General features: G+C 41.1%; 1 long non-coding RNA gene and 3 other non-coding genes across 4 annotated transcripts; all 4 read left to right on the top strand.

Moving 5' to 3' along the window:
• The first annotated feature begins 254 nt into the window (after positions 1-254).
• On the top strand, positions 255-8,467 carry LOC115093035. Its single transcript, XR_003857154.1, has 3 exons — positions 255-2,116; positions 3,357-5,192; positions 6,433-8,467. It is a non-coding gene; the product is annotated as an uncharacterized LOC115093035 (long non-coding RNA).
• On the top strand, positions 370-464 carry TRNAI-UAU. Its single transcript has 2 exons — positions 370-407; positions 429-464. It is a non-coding gene; the product is annotated as a tRNA-Ile (tRNA).
• On the top strand, positions 3,446-3,540 carry TRNAI-UAU. Its single transcript has 2 exons — positions 3,446-3,483; positions 3,505-3,540. It is a non-coding gene; the product is annotated as a tRNA-Ile (tRNA).
• TRNAI-UAU lies at positions 6,522-6,616 on the top strand. Its single transcript has 2 exons — positions 6,522-6,559; positions 6,581-6,616. It is a non-coding gene; the product is annotated as a tRNA-Ile (tRNA).
• Positions 8,468-17,782: the final 9,315 nt, after the last annotated feature.

Raw genomic sequence — 17,782 nt, forward strand, 5'->3', positions numbered from 1 at the left:
CTGTTCTATCCAGTGTCCTGCCATTCTAGAGATCTAAAATTGTGGAGGTACAATTGAAATCTTTGTTGAGCTAACAACATAATTCTATCTCATGAAAAGTGGGATAATTCAGCTTTCATTTTCTTTCAGTTCAGAATTTGAGGGCATAGCAGAACTTGGAATAAGTAGCTCTTGATTCCTGCATAGTCAAAGGTGTTCCAATTGCAGTTTTTCTTGATTGCCTATGTTTGAATTTTCCTATTGATAAGCTGAAATTGTATTTTTTCTCTTAACCTGACAGGCTGCTGATCTGGATCAGTAGCTGCATACAAGCCACGTTCAGCTATCTGAAAGCGTGGAATATAACTAAAGAAGAAAAGCTCTGCAAGGGCTCCAGTGGCGCAATTGGACAGCGCGTGGTACTTATAGGACAGTACTGACTATGGGATATGCTGAGGTTGTGAGTTCAAACCTCACCTGGAGCATCCCTTTATTCTTAAAAGTCTATGCAGGCAGAGGAGAAGAATCCAACAAAATGAAAATCTCCTAAAGAATAGAAATTGGAAAATGGTGTTCATAAAGACTGGAAAATCTGACATTGGTAAAAGCTAAACAGGAAACCTGGGTTCAAATCTCAAAGAGTGGTTTCCTTTAGGCATCACAGCAAAATCAATTGAAAATTTCATTCTCTGGCATCATGGGAATAGGCTGAAAGTGGGTAGACTCAGAAGTAATCTTAGGAAGTTTTTATTTCTACTGAGAATAGGGGATGCATGGAACAACCTCTCAGTAGATCAGATGGAGATCAAAACAGTATCTGAATTCATGATAGGATGGGATAAATACAGGCAATGTCTGAGGGAGAAATGGGAAATATAGAGCTAAATAATTAGGGTGGATGTGCAGACTAGACATGTGACAGGGTCTGCTACTACCATCATGTTTCTAAGGAAGTTTTCAAAAGCCACATTCCTAGTTTTTACTTATTCATATTGTGTGTATATATGTATCTATATTGCTGTGTGAGAAATGTGGTTAGCTATGCTGCTCTTGCATAGCAGTCGCCCCATGTGACTTCTGCATGGAAGGTCTCTTGCTCTAATCTGGACAGGAACATCTGGGACATTCACACTGTTTCCTAGCCATATATACGCTGCCCTCTACCTCTTTGAAAGTGCCCGCCTCTCTCCAGCACCCAATGTGGTCTGCAGCCACCACATTTCCTTCTACTCTTTCCCATTGCTTGCTCCCTCTGCTACTGGTGTTGGATTTGTCCAGAAAGTGCCTGTACCTGATGAATGTTTTAATTTTGTGAGACACATGATATTGGAGTTAACATTCATACTTTATGAGCTATCTGAAATTTGTTTATTTTTTGAATTTAGTGTACTCTGTTTAAATGTTAAAGAGCACTGAATGTTATGTCACTGATAAAGGAATACAAATCTCAGCGGTAGCACTAAGAGACCAGGAAGGAAGCAAATTTATTATTCTTCTAATTTTCTGAATAGGCCACACACCAGCTCTTGAAAGAAATACTTGATAATGCTACATGTGTATGTCCTTTGAAGAATGAATAGGAGGAACTCAGCGTAGGCCTGCATTTCATCCTACTGTTCAAGCTTTCAGAACTAGAGGCACACTGTTGAAATTGCCAGAAAAGTACAGAAGAGAGTTTAGGGAAATGGTGGAGGAGACTTCTTAAAATCGACAAAGTGAAGGTCCTGGAGTGGCAGAACAATTTGCAGTAAAATGCAGAGAGTGCAGGGGTGGCTGCCACCTCTCTTCCTCATTTAATTTCAGAAAATTCCTTCCCTGAAGTCAAAAGTTTTCCATAATTATCTGTAATGCTCTGAATGGGTTATCGCAGGCATTTCTTAGGTCTCTCAACCACAGACCTGAACTATGCTAACACCCACTAAGCACCTTACAAGATTGCACTTTAACAGCTCACTACTATTTTTAGCAATTTCCTGTTTTGTATTTTGGGCTTTCAATTGGAGTTTTAGGTTTGGTAAATGAGAACGTCCAGGTATTCAACACGATTAGGTCTTGCTTGCTTATTCATCTGATTTTGGAAATAAAAATGTTCTCAAAAGAGGTGAATTCACAAACCTGCTGCCTATAACTCTCCAAGGTAAGGGAAATTTTAATTTAATTCCTGCACATATTGGTATACATTGGAGCATAATTTGAATAAAAAGTTGTCATAATGTGTTGTCATAACGATTCAGATTTATTATCAAGCAGTCCAGTGTTCTAGAATACTTCCAGAACTCTGATCCCACAGGCAATTTGTGCCTGGTTTAAATAAAGAAAAATATTCTGGAAGAATAAAAGAAAAATGAAAGAATGGAATTGTTGCTCATGTGAAAGATCTGTATCTGTCTTCAGCAGCATGATGCCCTTTCAACTTATGACTCTTTGGATTGAACAGCCTCTTCCAACAGACTACATTAGATTCTTTTGTTATAGAGAAGATCAGGATTGATTAAGGAGGTTAAATTAGATATGTTTTGCTAGCCCTTGTTGAACAGCACTGGCTTCATCTATATTTTCCTAAATTCTGTACCTGCACAGGGACTGAAGAATAACAATGAATGTGGAGTATTCTTTTTAAAGACAAGCAACAATATTGACATGAATCTTACTAATGCTTCTCTACATGATATTACATTTTTTACGAAATGCAGCAATGCTGGGAATATAGAGATTATTTGTTATCCAGTGTCGAACAAGGTTGGATTTTTCTTCTTTGCTGTGTTTATCCAAAGGGTCTGAATATTAATAGGATTTTGTTTCATGAAAGAACATATTTGCTGCCATTACAATACTGTTTGCACCCATCTACAGCAAAGAATAAAAGGCACATAATACAATTATTAAACGGTTTTGCTTTCTTTACAAGAAAGGTCAGTGTTGATATTTTTGATTATTGCTAATGACTTCTGGTTGAATTGAGGGTTTGGTTTCTTTTTGATGTCACTCCTTATTGAAATATGAGATGCAGATCTTCACTTTGGATTTGATAATTTAAGGTGAAAATGTGTTCTGATTCATGCTTAGAATTCTTTGGCCCAGCCATTGAATATAAAGGCTGTTCTATCCAGTGTCCTGCCATTCTAGAGATCTAAAATTTTGGAGGTACAATTGAAATCTTTGTTGAGCTAACAACATAATTCTATCTCATGAAAAGTGGGATAATTCAGCTTTCATTTTCTTTCAGTTCAGAATTTGAGGGCATAGCAGAACTTGGAATAAGTAGCTCTTGATTCCTGCATAGTCAAAGGTGTTCCAATTGCAGTTTTTCTTGATTGCCTATGTTTGAATTTTCCTATTGATAAGCTGAAATTGTATTTTTTCTCTTAACCTGACAGGCTGCTGATCTGGATCAGTAGCTGCATACAAGCCACGTTCAGCTATCTGAAAGCGTGGAATATAACTAAAGAAGAAAAGGTCTGCAAGGGCTCCAGTGGCGCAATTGGACAGCGCGTGGTACTTATAGGACAGTACTGACTATGGGATATGCTGAGGTTGTGAGTTCAAACCTCACCTGGAGCATCCCTTTATTCTTAAAAGTCTATGCAGGCAGAGGAGAAGAATCCAACAAAATGAAAATCTCCTAAAGAATAGAAATTGGAAAATGGTGTTCATAAAGACTGGAAAATCTGACATTGGTAAAAGCTAAACAGGAAACCTGGGTTCAAATCTCAAAGAGTGGTTTCCTTTAGGCATCACAGCAAAATCAATTGAAAATTTCATTCTCTGGCATCATGGGAATAGGCTGAAAGTGGGTAGACTCAGAAGTAATCTTAGGAAGTTTTTATTTCTACTGAGAATAGGGGATGCATGGAACAACCTCTCAGTAGATCAGATGGAGATCAAAACAGTATCTGAATTCATGATAGGATGGGATAAATACAGGCAATGTCTGAGGGAGAAATGGGAAATATAGAGCTAAATAATTAGGGTGGATGTGCAGACTAGACATGTGACAGGGTCTGCTACTACCATCATGTTTCTAAGGAAGTTTTCAAAAGCCACATTCCTAGTTTTTACTTATTCATATTGTGTGTATATATGTATCTATATTGCTGTGTGAGAAATGTGGTTAGCTATGCTGCTCTTGCATAGCAGTCGCCCCATGTGACTTCTGCATGGAAGGTCTCTTGCTCTAATCTGGACAGGAACATCTGGGACATTCACACTGTTTCCTAGCCATATATACGCTGCCCTCTACCTCTTTGAAAGTGCCCGCCTCTCTCCAGCACCCAATGTGGTCTGCAGCCACCACATTTCCTTCTACTCTTTCCCATTGCTTGCTCCCTCTGCTACTGGTGTTGGATTTGTCCAGAAAGTGCCTGTACCTGATGAATGTTTTAATTTTGTGAGACACATGATATTGGAGTTAACATTCATACTTTATGAGCTATCTGAAATTTGTTTATTTTTTGAATTTAGTGTACTCTGTTTAAATGTTAAAGAGCACTGAATGTTATGTCACTGATAAAGGAATACAAATCTCAGCGGTAGCACTAAGAGACCAGGAAGGAAGCAAATTTATTATTCTTCTAATTTTCTGAATAGGCCACACACCAGCTCTTGAAAGAAATACTTGATAATGCTACATGTGTATGTCCTTTGAAGAATGAATAGGAGGAACTCAGCGTAGGCCTGCATTTCATCCTACTGTTCAAGCTTTCAGAACTAGAGGCACACTGTTGAAATTGCCAGAAAAGTACAGAAGAGAGTTTAGGGAAATGGTGGAGGAGACTTCTTAAAATCGACAAAGTGAAGGTCCTGGAGTGGCAGAACAATTTGCAGTAAAATGCAGAGAGTGCAGGGGTGGCTGCCACCTCTCTTCCTCATTTAATTTCAGAAAATTCCTTCCCTGAAGTCAAAAGTTTTCCATAATTATCTGTAATGCTCTGAATGGGTTATCGCAGGCATTTCTTAGGTCTCTCAACCACAGACCTGAACTATGCTAACACCCACTAAGCACCTTACAAGATTGCACTTTAACAGCTCACTACTATTTTTAGCAATTTCCTGTTTTGTATTTTGGGCTTTCAATTGGAGTTTTAGGTTTGGTAAATGAGAACGTCCAGGTATTCAACACGATTAGGTCTTGCTTGCTTATTCATCTGATTTTGGAAATAAAAATGTTCTCAAAAGAGGTGAATTCACAAACCTGCTGCCTATAACTCTCCAAGGTAAGGGAAATTTTAATTTAATTCCTGCACATATTGGTATACATTGGAGCATAATTTGAATAAAAAGTTGTCATAATGTGTTGTCATAACGATTCAGATTTATTATCAAGCAGTCCAGTGTTCTAGAATACTTCCAGAACTCTGATCCCACAGGCAATTTGTGCCTGGTTTAAATAAAGAAAAATATTCTGGAAGAATAAAAGAAAAACGAAAGAATGGAATTGTTGCTCATGTGAAAGATCTGTATCTGTCTTCAGCAGCATGATGCCCTTTCAACTTATGACTCTTTGGATTGAACAGCCTCTTCCAACAGACTACATTAGATTCTTTTGTTATAGAGAAGATCAGGATTGATTAAGGAGGTTAAATTAGATATGTTTTGCTAGCCCTTGTTGAACAGCACTGGCTTCATCTATATTTTCCTAAATTCTGTACCTGCACAGGGACTGAAGAATAACAATGAATGTGGAGTATTCTTTTTAAAGACAAGCAACAATATTGACATGAATCTTACTAATGCTTCTCTACATGATATTACATTTTTTACGAAATGCAGCAATGCTGGGAATATAGAGATTATTTGTTATCCAGTGTCGAACAAGGTTGGATTTTTCTTCTTTGGTGTGTTTATCCAAAGGGTCTGAATATTAATAGGATTTTGTTTCATGAAAGAACATATTTGCTGCCATTACAATATTGTTTGCACCCATCTACAGCAAAGAATAAAAGGCACATAATACAATTATTAAACGGTTTTGCTTTCTTTACAAGAAAGGTCAGTGTTGATATTTTTGATTATTGCTAATGACTTCTGGTTGAATTGAGGGTTTGGTTTCTTTTTGATGTCACTCCTTATTGAAATATGAGATGCAGATCTTCACTTTGGATTTGATAATTTAAGGTGAAAATGTGTTCTGATTCATGCTTAGAATTCTTTGGCCCAGCCATTGAATATAAAAACTGTTCTATCCAGTGTCCTGCCATTCTAGAGATCTAAAATTTTGGAGGTACAATTGAAATCTTTGTTGAGCTAACAACATAATTCTATCTCATGAAAAGTGGGATAATTCAGCTTTCATTTTCTTTCAGTTCAGAATTTGAGGGCATAGCAGAACTTGGAATAAGTAGCTCTTGATTCCTGCATAGTCAAAGGTGTTCCAATTGCAGTTTTTCTTGATTGCCTATGTTTGAATTTTCCTATTGATAAGCTGAAATTGTATTTTTTCTCTTAACCTGACAGGCTGCTGATCTGGATCAGTAGCTGCATACAAGCCACGTTCAGCTATCTGAAAGCGTGGAATATAACTAAAGAAGAAAAGGTCTGCAAGGGCTCCAGTGGCGCAATTGGACAGCGCGTGGTACTTATAGGACAGTACTGACTATGGGATATGCTGAGGTTGTGAGTTCAAACCTCACCTGGAGCATCCCTTTATTCTTAAAAGTCTATGCAGGCAGAGGAGAAGAATCCAACAAAATGAAAATCTCCTAAAGAATAGAAATTGGAAAATGGTGTTCATAAAGACTGGAAAATCTGACATTGGTAAAAGCTAAACAGGAAACCTGGGTTCAAATCTCAAAGAGTGGTTTCCTTTAGGCATCACAGCAAAATCAATTGAAAATTTCATTCTCTGGCATCATGGGAATAGGCTGAAAGTGGGTAGACTCAGAAGTAATCTTAGGAAGTTTTTATTTCTACTGAGAATAGGGGATGCATGGAACAACCTCTCAGTAGATCAGATGGAGATCAAAACAGTATCTGAATTCATGATAGGATGGGATAAATACAGGCAATGTCTGAGGGAGAAATGGGAAATATAGAGCTAAATAATTAGGGTGGATGTGCAGACTAGACATGTGACAGGGTCTGCTACTACCATCATGTTTCTAAGGAAGTTTTCAAAAGCCACATTCCTAGTTTTTACTTATTCATATTGTGTGTATATATGTATCTATATTGCTGTGTGAGAAATGTGGTTAGCTATGCTGCTCTTGCATAGCAGTCGCCCCATGTGACTTCTGCATGGAAGGTCTCTTGCTCTAATCTGGACAGGAACATCTGGGACATTCACACTGTTTCCTAGCCATATATACGCTGCCCTCTACCTCTTTGAAAGTGCCCGCCTCTCTCCAGCACCCAATGTGGTCTGCAGCCACCACATTTCCTTCTACTCTTTCCCATTGCTTGCTCCCTCTGCTACTGGTGTTGGATTTGTCCAGAAAGTGCCTGTACCTGATGAATGTTTTAATTTTGTGAGACACATGATATTGGAGTTAACATTCATACTTTATGAGCTATCTGAAATTTGTTTATTTTTTGAATTTAGTGTACTCTGTTTAAATGTTAAAGAGCACTGAATGTTATGTCACTGATAAAGGAATACAAATCTCAGCGGTAGCACTAAGAGACCAGGAAGGAAGCAAATTTATTATTCTTCTAATTTTCTGAATAGGCCACACACCAGCTCTTGAAAGAAATACTTGATAATGCTACATGTGTATGTCCTTTGAAGAATGAATAGGAGGAACTCAGCGTAGGCCTGCATTTCATCCTACTGTTCAAGCTTTCAGAACTAGAGGCACACTGTTGAAATTGCCAGAAAAGTACAGAAGAGAGTTTAGGGAAATGGTGGAGGAGACTTCTTAAAATCGACAAAGTGAAGGTCCTGGAGTGGCAGAACAATTTGCAGTAAAATGCAGAGAGTGCAGGGGTGGCTGCCACCTCTCTTCCTCATTTAATTTCAGAAAATTCCTTCCCTGAAGTCAAAAGTTTTCCATAATTATCTGTAATGCTCTGAATGGGTTATCGCAGGCATTTCTTAGGTCTCTCAACCACAGACCTGAACTATGCTAACACCCACTAAGCACCTTACAAGATTGCACTTTAACAGCTCACTACTATTTTTAGCAATTTCCTGTTTTGTATTTTGGGCTTTCAATTGGAGTTTTAGGTTTGGTAAATGAGAACGTCCAGGTATTCAACACGATTAGGTCTTGCTTGCTTATTCATCTGATTTTGGAAATAAAAATGTTCTCAAAAGAGGTGAATTCACAAACCTGCTGCCTATAACTCTCCAAGGTAAGGGAAATTTTAATTTAATTCCTGCACATATTGGTATACATTGGAGCATAATTTGAATAAAAAGTTGTCATAATGTGTTGTCATAACGATTCAGATTTATTATCAAGCAGTCCAGTGTTCTAGAATACTTCCAGAACTCTGATCCCACAGGCAATTTGTGCCTGGTTTAAATAAAGAAAAATATTCTGGAAGAATAAAAGAAAAATGAAAGAATGGAATTGTTGCTCATGTGAAAGAGAAAATGAATTTACTTTACTATCTAATGCAAACCCAAACTGTCCTGAGTGGCAATTGAACCCAAGCCCTGGTGGTAAGAGCACCAAAACCTAACCACTCAACAATTAGAGTGTGGACTAGAGGGCCCCTATGGATACCATCAGCATGGTGGTGTATTTCAGCAGCTGATAGCCAGGTATATTGTTTTTCTAGATAGCTTCAATACTTTCCTTGTTTGCAAATTTACAAATGCCAATTATCATCAACCAATAAAGAAAAATAAATTCTCTCACCTCAAAGAATACTCCTCTTGTGCAATTCCTTTTGCTTGGCATACTTTTGTAGTATTGAGTCCGAACGTAGATATCCGGGAAAGTGATTCAGCGCATATTCAAGAGATTCACCTGAATATAAAATAAAAAGAACTCTCTATGCCAACTTGAATCTTCTTATTAGTTACTGCTAATGAAGTACCTAGGAAAAATGTTTGTGCTCTTCCTTTTGCATCAAATGTACAGCTTAGAAATAAGCTCATTGTGAAATATTGTTCAGTGGTGAGTACAGGAGATACATTTCAAGATCCTACCATCTTTTCCTACCAAAGACCTCTTAAACGTAAAGATGGGTTGGTGAAAGTGGCATTCTAGTTCAGAAACAATTCCACATATATTCCATTGGTATGGAAAGACTTGTCAAAACAGATACTGCCACTCAATTCTTTGCATCTCGTCCGTAGAGAGAAAAGACACTCTCCATTCTCAATCAGTCAGAACATTTCATCGGAAATTCATATCAAGATGTGCGTCTACCCATGCTTTACTTAGAAATAATATGATCCCTGTATGAAAGACTAAAGGAGCCCTGCGAACAAGGCTAATTGATCAGTAGATCTGTATCTGTCTTCAGCAGCATGATGCCCTTTCAACTTATGACTCTTTGGATTGAACAGGCTCTTCCAACAGACTACATTAGATTCTTTTGTTATAGAGAAGATCAGGACTGATTAAGGAGGTTAAATTAGATATGTTTTGCTAGCCCTTGTTGAACAGCTATGGCTTCATCTATATTTTCCTAAATTCTGTACCTGCACAGGGACTGAAGAATAACAATGAATGTGGTGTATTCTTTTTAAAGACATGCAACAATATTGACATGAATCTTACTAATGCTTCTCTATATGATATTACATTTTTTACTAAATGCAGCAATGCTGGGAATATAGAGATTATTTGTTATCCAATGTTGAACAAGGTTGGATTTTTCTTCTTTGGTGTGTTTATCCGAAGGGTCTGAATATTAATAGGATTTTGTTTCATGAAAGAACATATTTGCTGCCATTACAATATTGTTTACACCCATCTACAGCAAAGAATAAAAGGCACATAATACAATTATTAAACGGTTTTGCTTTCTTTACAAGAAAGGTCAGTGTTGATATTTTTGATTATTGCTAATGACTTCTGGTTGAATAGAGGGTTTGGTTTCTTTTTTATTTCACTCCTTATTGAAATATGAGATGCAGATCTTCACTCTGGATTTGATAATTTAAGGTAAACAGGAAACCTGGGTTCAAATCTCAAAGAGTGGTTTCCTTTAGGCAAGGTCAGTGTTGATATTTTTTATTATTGTTAATGACTTCTGGATAAGGTGCTGGCTTGGTCTTCCCCCCTGTCGGAACGCTTGGATTCCTTGTTAAAATAACTGACTCAGTTTGTGGCTGTGTTTCAACGGACCTTCGATGATCCTGGGTGACATGCCGTGGCAAGCACCAGTTTACTACATCTCCGTCAAGGTCAAAGAAGTCTTTTCGACTGTAACATTGAGATTCAAACATTGATTAGAGCTCGCTTGGCAGGACGACTGCCTCTGAGTTATCTACCTGGATGGACTCTCCCCACAGCTGAAGGATTGTTATGGTTTTGAGGTGTTTGTGTGGATTTTTGGGTACTGTGGGGATGACCCCTCCAATTGGGATGAGCCCCGTGAGGAACCACAGTACTAGGCTAGACTCACAGAGATTTGTCTTTTATTATACAGCTGAGAGATACTACCAGAGGTGGCAGTAGCGAGGTGATTCAAAGATAGCAGTCTAGGGATCCTCGTCAGAGGAGACCCTTCTCACAGATATAGTATAGGGAGTTCCAGATGCAAGTTCCCAGTGCTGCAGAGCTTTAGATGAGTCAGACTGACAATGTTAGATTACTCACAAACGGGCTGATACAGTACAGTGGGCTCCGACGGAGCGCACTGTTAACCTGCCATTGGACGCGCATTTTCCCTTACCCCCTTATTCAGTAAGGGGCGGAAAATGCGCGTCCAACCAGCCGAACCTAATAGCGCCCTCAACATGCAAATGCATGTTGAAGGCCCTATTAGTTATTCCTGCGCGATTCAGTAAGTAAAATGTGCAGCCAAGCCGCATATTTTACTTTCAGAAATTAGCGCCTACCCAAAGGTAGGCGCTAATATCTTCGGGCATCGGGAAAGTGCACAGAAAAGCAGTAAAAACTCCTTTTCTGTGCACCCTCCGACTTAATATCATGGCGATATTAAGTCAGAGGTCCCGAAGGGTAAAAAAAGTAAAAAAAAAAAAAAAATTTGAAGTCGGCCGGCGGCTGTCGGGTCGAAAACCGGACGTTTAATTTTGCCGGCATCCGGTTACCGAGCCTATGGCTGTCAGCGGACTCGAGAACCGACGCCGGCAAAATTGAGCATCAGCTGTCAAACCCGCTGACAGCTGCCGCTCCTTTTGCTCGTTTCTTCCGCCGGGCCTCATTTAAATACTGTATCGCGTGTACAGGCAAGTGGCCTGTGTGCGTGCCGGGAGAGCGGGCATTCGCCCGCTCTCCCGCAGACTTTACTGTATAGGTAGCTGTATAGGTGGAGATCCCAGTAGGCAGAAGTAGTTGTATACAGGCACCGAGCCAGGGAGAGCAGGCCCTTGAGGAGTGAGTACCTGATCCCAGATAGGCACCTGAAAGAAAGCAAAGGGCCCCAGAGGAGCGGGTACCCAAGTTAGAGAAATACCCCGAAGGGCAAAGAGACCTTCCAGCAGCAGCAAGGAAGCGGCAGAGTAGCTCAGACCGGAGGCTTTCCATCCATTCACTATCCTTGCTAACTCGATTAGCTAGCAACAAAGGGCAGGCTAAATACCCGGTGGACGCCCCCGAGGTTCCCGCCATGACATGGATAAAGACGAGGATAAAGATGAGCACACCCTAGGAGGCCTTCAGGAGAAACATGGCGTAAGGCGTTGCTGTTCTGGGGACGCCGGAGACAGCGGCATGCAGACGTAGCGGTAGCCATCTTCCCAAGGCTAGCAGAGAGAGAAGAGAGAAAGGTGAGGCACAAGGTCGAAGCCGTCTGAAACCGACGGACGCAACAGTACCCCCTTCAAAGGGCCCCCTCCAGACTCCTACCTGGTCTTGGTTTCTGAGGATGCGATCTGTGGTACTGACGAAACATCTCTTTATCCAGGATATTAGCCAAAGGTTCCCAAGAGTTTTCTTCAGGTCCCTAACCCTCCCATGACAGGAGGTATTCCCAAACTCTGCCTCTCTTTCTCACATCAAGGATGGCATCAATCTTGTACTCGATGTCTTCTTCTGCATCAACAGGTGTAGGTTCCGGTGTCTTGGTGGAAAACTCGCTAAGGACTAACAGTTTCAGTAGCGGTTTCAGTAGCAGAACCTATCTGGTTCTCAAAGGAGGTGGTTGACAAAATAAAGGCTAAAAGAACAGCGTTCAAGAAATATAAAGGATCCCAAGTGGAGGAGCACAAAGAAGAATATCTGGTAGAACTGAGGAAGACAAAGAAAGTAATCAAGACAGCAAAAAGTCAAGCGGAAGAAAGGATTGCCAAAGAGGTAAAGAGAGCTGACAAAACATTTTTCAGATACATCAGTGAAAGGAGAAAAGTTCAAAGTGGTATAGTGAAATTGAATGGTGAAAAGGATCAATGTGTGGAGAGAGATGAAAAAATGACAGAAATATTAAGCAAATACTTCAGTTCTGTGTTCACTAAAGAGGACCCTGGAGAAGAACCGTCACTAGTTAACAAGAAACTGGAGGGAAATGGAGTAGATGTAACTCCATTTACAGTAGATAATGTATGGGAAGAGATATAGAAACTGAAAGTGGACAAAACCATGGGGCCTGATGAGGTTCATTCCAGGATACTTAGGGAGCTCAGAGATGTGCTGGCAGGTCCGCTGTGTGACCTGTTCAATAGATCCCTAGAAACGGGAGAGGTGCCAAGTGACTGGAAAAGAGCTGTGGTGATCCCGCTTCACAAGAGTGGAAACAGAGAAGAGGCTGGTAACTACAGACCGGTTAGCCTCACCTTGGTGGTCGGAAAAGTAATGGAGTCATTGTTGAAAGAAAGAATAGTGAACTACCTACAGTCGGAAGAATTGCTGGACCAGAGGCAACATGGACTCAAAAGGGGAAGATCCTGTCAGACAAATCTGATTGACTTTTTTGACTATGTAACCAAGGAATTGGATCAAGGAAGAGTGCTCGATATCATCTACTTGGACTTCAGCAAAGCTTCTGATACAGTTCCGCACAGGAGACTGGTGAATAAAATGAGAAGCTTAGGAGTGAGTGCCGAGGTGGTGGCCTGGATTGCAAACTGGTTGACAGACAGAAGACAATGTGTGATAGTAAATGGAACTTACTCTGAAAACGAGCGGTGTTGAGCGGAGTGCCACAAGGATCGGTGTTGGGACCGGTCCTATTCAATATCTTTGTGAGCGACTTTGTGGACGGGATAGAAGGTAAGGTTTGTCTTTTTTGCAGATGACACACCTGATCTGCAATAGAGTGGGCATGCCAGAAAGAGTAGAGAGAATGAGACGGATTTAAGGAAACTGGAAGAGATTCAATGCCAAGAAGTGCCGAGTCATGCATATGGGATGTGGAAATCCAAAAGAACTGTATTCGATGGGGGGAGAATAGCTGATGTGCACGGAGCAGGAGAGAGACCTTGGGGTGATAGTGTCTAACGATCTGAAGTCGGCGAAACAATGTGACAAAGCGATAGCTAAAGCCATAAGAATGCTGGGCTGCATAGAGAGAGGAATATCGAGTAAGAAAAGGGAAGTGATTATCCCCTTGTACAGGTCCTTGGTGAGGCCTCACCTGGAGTACTGTGTTCAATTCTGGAGACCGAAAGGACAGAGACGGGATGGAGGTGGTCCAGAGAAGGGTGACCAAAAAGGTGGATGGTCTTCATCGAATGACTTCTGAGGAGAGATTGAAAAATCTAAATATGTACACCCTGGAGGAAAGGAGGAGCAGGGGTGATATGATACAGACTTTCAGGTACTTGAAAGGTTTTAATGATCCAAAGGCAATGACAAACCTTTTCCATTGCAAAAAAAAATCAGCAGAACCAGGGCTCACGATTTAAAACTCCAGGGAGGAAGACTCAGAACCAATGTCAGGAAGTATTTCTTCACGGAGAGGGTGGTGGATGCCTGGATCGCCCTTCCGGAGGAAGTGGTGAAGACAAAAACTGTGAAGGATTTCAAACGGGCATGGGATAAATACTGTGGATCTATAAAGTCTAGAGGATGTGAATGAAGAGAAGAGGCAAGGGAGTGGCTTGCGGGAATGACGGCTACTACCTGGAGATTAATATCCTTATTCAATAAACATACACACAGTTAATGTCCTTATTCAATAAACATACACACAGTTAATGCGACTCCAACATTGCTCTATGCTTCAACGGCAAGAGGAAATATGGGAAAAAGAATTTGCATCCACAAAAAAGCAGGGGAGTAGCTTGCTTGTTTCGGGTGGTTACTACCCCAAACCAAATAAGCATGATACTTCACTTTCAATGCATATCCAGCATAGCTCTCTGCTTCAACAGAAAGGGGCAATTAAGAAAAGATGATTTATAGTTAGACAACTATCAACAAGACAGAATTACATAGTCTGGGTAAAACAAATAAGCATGGGTATAGCTTGCTTGTTACGGCAGTTACTACCCCGAATCAAGCCTGATACTTCACTTGGAATATATATCCAGCGCAGCTCACTGCTTCAATGGCAGGGGGAATGAAGAAAAGAGGATTTATATTCAAACAACCAACAAGGACTGAATTTCACAGGCTGGGTAAACAAGTGTGGGAGTAGCTTGCTTATTATGGCGGTTACTACCCCAAACAAATTAGCTAGATACTTACTGGGCATACTGGATGGACCATTTGTCTTCTTCTGCCATCATTTCTATGTTTCTATGAGACATGGAATGCATTATGAATCTTCATCGCTGTTGGAAGTTTCAGACTGTTCGTGAGAGTACTCAGACGTCAGAGGATGGGAAAGGGTCCGACAAAGCGAGGAGCAAAACGAGCTGATGATAGCTTGAGTCTTAGATGTTTAGTAGACAGCCAGACTTTATCACCAGGCTGGAATTCAGGAGCCTTGCTGTGGTGAGCATCATAGCCTTTCTTTGCTCTTTGTCCTGCTTTTTGGAGCATCTCTTTAGTCTTACTCCATAGTAGTTGGATATCTTTGGCAGTAGATTGAGCTGCCGGGGACGACACTGAAAGTGGAAGTGGTAAGGGTGGTAATGGTAGTCGTCCGTAGACCACTTCAAATGGTGTAGATCCAGTTGATGTTGCTGGATGAGAGTTGATGGCGAATTCTGCCCAGGGCAACAGTTCAGCCCTGTCATTTTGACGTGAGCCAACACAGGCTCGAAGGAACTGCTTGAGTCTTCTATTTATTCCCTCAGTTTGGCCATTCAACTGAGGATGGTAGGCAGAGGTGAAGTCGAGAGTGATGTTGAAGTTCTTACACAAAGCTTTCCAGAACTTTGCTGTAAATTGAGCTCCTCTGTCAGAGATGATGTGCTTTGGCATGCCGTGTAGGAGAAAGATGTGGGTGATGAAAAGTTTAGCAAGCTCCATGGCTGTGGGTAAGCTAGGGAGAGCCACAAAGTGAGCCATCTTCGAGAAACGATCCACTGTAACCCAGATGGTATTGTTACCTCCAGAAAGTGGTAAGTCTACCACAAAATCTGTAGCAATGTGAGTCCAGGGCTCATCTGGTACTGGCAAGGGATGAAGCAGGCCATAAGGATGTCCGGGCGGAGGTTTCTGTCTGGCACAATTGGAAAAAGAAGCCACATAGGCAAATGTGTCCTCCTTAATGGTGGGCCACCAATAGTACTCTGCAGTTTAGCCAGAGTTCTTCGTTGACAAGGATTTCCAGCCAGTTTCGAAACGTGAGCCCATGCTAACAGTTTCTTCCTTAGGTTACCGGGTACATTGGTTTTGTCACAGGTACCAGATGTGTAGCTGACAGGATAACTCTCTTCAGGTCGATGATATGCTGGGCTTCATCAGGTACGTCTTCAGAGAGAAATGAGCGAGATAGGGCATCTCTCTGACGTTCTTATCTCCAGGGCTATATTTCAGCACAAAATCAAATCTGTTGAAGAGCAGAGACCATCTCGCCTGTCTATGGTTTAGGCACTGAGCGTGACGGAGGTACTCCAGATTTTTATGATCCGTAAAAACGGTGATCTGATGTTGTGCACCTTCAAGCCAGGGGCACCACTCTTCGGACGCCATTTTTATTGCCAGTAGTTCTTTATCCTGTACATAATTTTCTGTACTTAGGGCCAGGGCCACAAGAACACTTAGACTCAGTAAACGGTATAAAGTGAATTTTATTTGGCATTAGAAGTGTTCTTGGGAGATGCTGGATACTGGGTGCCCTTTGTCTTTCAAAACGACCAGCATCTCATTGAATACAGGAAGTGACCCTTCTTTTATAGTTAAACATACAGTATTGCCGAAGTTTCTAGAATTACGTGACTGCCCAAAGACTCATTTACAGAGACACATCATGCTGTGGTCATGACAACCTATCCTCTGAACTGCCCTGACAAGTTTTTCCCCGGTGTAGCTCATTTGCCATCACTCTCCAGATACTCCTTTTGTCCTGTAAATGATCTTGTCCAGTGAGGTTTCAACAGAATAGTGCCTGAAGCTCCCACCGTTGGTTTCTTCTGATCTCCTTTTGATCTTCTGTGTTGTGTAAACAGATAGTAGGTCTGTGTTCTGAATAGAGAGTAGGCCTGAATTCTGTTGCTGGTGCCAGAACTTTAATTAAAGCTGTAACCTTAGGGAATCTTCATTTACCTGGCTCCTGTCCGTTGAGATAGGCATCTATGAGACACAAGCTTGTCGTGAGAACCAAGCTTCCTTGTATTATGAGTTAAATATTGCCATTGATGCCCACCTGGCCTTTAATTATAGGCTTTGCAGAGCATACAAGTTTCCCAGATCTTCTACATTCTTGAGTCTGAGAGGGTCAGAAATTCACTGTATTTCAACAGTGTCAGTGTGAATCAGCCAGCTGAGGATTCTGGGACTGGCTGAATGAGCCAAAGTTCTGAACCAGAGTTCTGAATTATATCAATCCCCAATGCCGTAGTTCTTCTCTGCTGGTGAGAAGCGTCGGGAGAAAAAAGGAACATGGATGCAAGGTTTTAGAGTCACTAGACTGGCTTAACACGGCCCCTACACCTACATCCGAGGCATCAATATCCACAATGAAGGGTCATGTCGGATCCGGATGGCAGAGGCATGGCTTACTCGAGAAGGCGTCTTTCAGTTTCTGAAATGATGTCACAGCTTCCGTAGACCAGTTGTCGACATTGGCACCTTTCTTAGTCATTGCTGTTAGTTGAACAGTGAGTGAAGAGTAATTCTTGATGAATGTTCTGTAGTAGTTGGTAAATCCCAGAAATCGTCTAAGAGCTTTTAGACCAGTGGGTTGGGTTCATTTTTCAATGTTCTCAAGCTTCTGTGGGTCCATCTGAAGCCTTTGTTTGAAACAATGTACGCTAAGAAAGACACAGATTCCTTGTGGAATTCGCATTTAGACAACTTGGCGTATAAGCAGTTCTCGCAAAGTCTTTGCAGCATACTTTTGACATCCTCCAGATGAGTATTCAGGTCCTGGGAAAATATCACGATGTCGTCTAAGTACACGACGACACATTTGTAGAGTAGATCATGCAGAATGTCATTCATCATGTTTTGGAAGACAGCCGGGGCATTGCACAGGCCAAAGGGCATCACCAGGTATTCAAAATTCCCATCCCAGGTATTAAAAGCCGTATTCCATTCATCGCCAGAGCGGATGCGAACTAGGTTATAGGCTCCTTTGAGATCAAGCTTGGAGAATATCTTGGCTCCCTGTAGTCTATCGAATAGCTCCGAGATGAGTGGTAAGGGATAGCGGTCTTTCACAGTGATCTCGTTTA

This window comes from Rhinatrema bivittatum, chromosome 1 (assembly GCF_901001135.1).
Source record: "Rhinatrema bivittatum chromosome 1, aRhiBiv1.1, whole genome shotgun sequence".
NCBI classification, from domain to species: Eukaryota; Metazoa; Chordata; class Amphibia; order Gymnophiona; family Rhinatrematidae; genus Rhinatrema; species Rhinatrema bivittatum.